Source organism: Olea europaea, unplaced genomic scaffold (assembly GCF_002742605.1).
Source record: "Olea europaea var. sylvestris unplaced genomic scaffold, O_europaea_v1 scaffold1276, whole genome shotgun sequence".
In the NCBI taxonomy this organism is placed as follows: Eukaryota; Viridiplantae; Streptophyta; class Magnoliopsida; order Lamiales; family Oleaceae; genus Olea; species Olea europaea.
Window position 1 is genome coordinate 198647 of NW_019230213.1, and position 1965 is coordinate 200611.

A 1965-nucleotide genomic window follows, 5' to 3' on the forward strand; every position below is an offset into this window, starting at 1 on the left:
CCAAACACAATGAGATCTATTGGATGGGAATCGAAATATATTTTAAATTCCGCTGTGCATGTATAAGTAGATTCCCAACATCTTTTAAGTGTCATAATGGACTAACACGTTATTTTGTATGCCACGCAATAAGTTGTCACATTTTCATGAAAAAATCATACTTGTCAAAAAATGATTCAAAAAAATAAATAAATAAATAAAATTAAAGGCCATGTTAAAATCTGAATTATTATTTCCCAATTTTGTCTGCTTTCCCAATTCCACTAATCTAGGGTTCTTCAAGCTTGTACAAAAATAGAAAATGAGTTTCATTTAACGATATATCATATATTGCTTTTCATATTTGTGTTTCTTCGTAACAATCCTTCCAAATTTGCCCAATTTCCTTTAAATTTAAGGTTCTATAGCTTCAAAATAAATGAAAACAGAGTTTGACTAACAAATTTTTGTTGTTTTTACAAAACTTCAAATTTAATTTGAACCTAAATCAATTTTTGAGAGGAACATTTGTTTCTTTTGAAAACATGATAATTTCTTGCATGGCATACAAAATAATATTTGCTAATCCATAAGGCACTTAAATAAAAAGAAATAGGATATTAAATTATTTTTTCTAACCAATAGATATTTTTTAAACTATTATAAACTTCAATCACTAAGAGAATAAGAAAATTAATTTAATGACCATTTTAAGTATTCTTACAAACTTGAGTGACCCCATTGGCGAAATTAACTCTTTCTGGTACAGTTACTTCACCACTAAAAACTAAAAAGAAAAGGAAAAAGCTAATGAAACCAAAACCACCACTGATCACACCATGGTGTAATACCACATTCCCATTCTTATCCGACCATCTACCCTTCCCCCACTTCTTACTTTATTCTTTCTCCTACTGCCACTCGCCGAAATATATACAAATTAACTCAACTATCCTGCAGATTCTGTTATTTTCTCGAAGTAGTGTTTAATTTCGCTATTCTTTTCATCTTTACTTAACTCTATTGATGTTCCCGTCATTACCAGGTTGTATTTAGATTTTATGTTAATTATATATTGAATTTTGGAATTTGAAAGATTTGAGGCTGTTTAGAGTGTATTAATTTGTGTGGGTTGCTTTGACTTGGAATCATGCTTGTGTTGGGGGTACTGTTTTTGGACTTCTGGGGTAGAACTGATACTAGTTAAAATTAAGGGTTTTTCATGCAAAGGTTGCAGCTTTAAGGATTTGATTTCTGATCTGGTTCTGAAGTAAGAATTAAGCACCTGGTTGCTTCCTTTTTTGTCTCCCCGTGTTTTTGGGTGGTTAATCTATGGAGGCTAGAATAGGAGGTGAAACTCAGGTTAATTATGGTCTAGGTTCTGCTTTAAAAATTTCACCGAGTAGAAGAAGAATCACGAAACATGAACCGACAATGCCAATAACAAGACAATTACGAATTTGTATCAACGAATGGCTTGAACACGATATCGTTGTCCTCAAACGATATTTGCCCCTACTCCTATTGATTTGAGATGCTTCGAAAGTTGATGGCATATGGTTTGTAGGATTTTAACAAGCCTTAACAAGATTTAATCACCAAAGCACAAGTGAAAAATTCTTGAAAACTTGAAGAACACAAGGGTTGAATATGAATATGAATATGAATATGAATGATCAAATTTTGATCTTTGATTGTGGGGTAATATGGAATCTCTAATGTTTTCTTCATGTTTTTAGCGTTCAACATGGATCCAATATTTATAGGCATACACCACATACACGAAATGGTGCCAAAATATAAGCCAAAAGTTACCAAATTCAAACTTGTAACGGCTAAAAATCGACCTCCAACGATTAAGAAATTGTACCACGCGATCGCATGGTACAAAACCATGTAGTCACATGGTTCACCCATGCTGAGACCATTTGGTCTCGGCATATGGCCATGCGATCGGTCGCATGGACCACTTTGTTTTTTTAATTA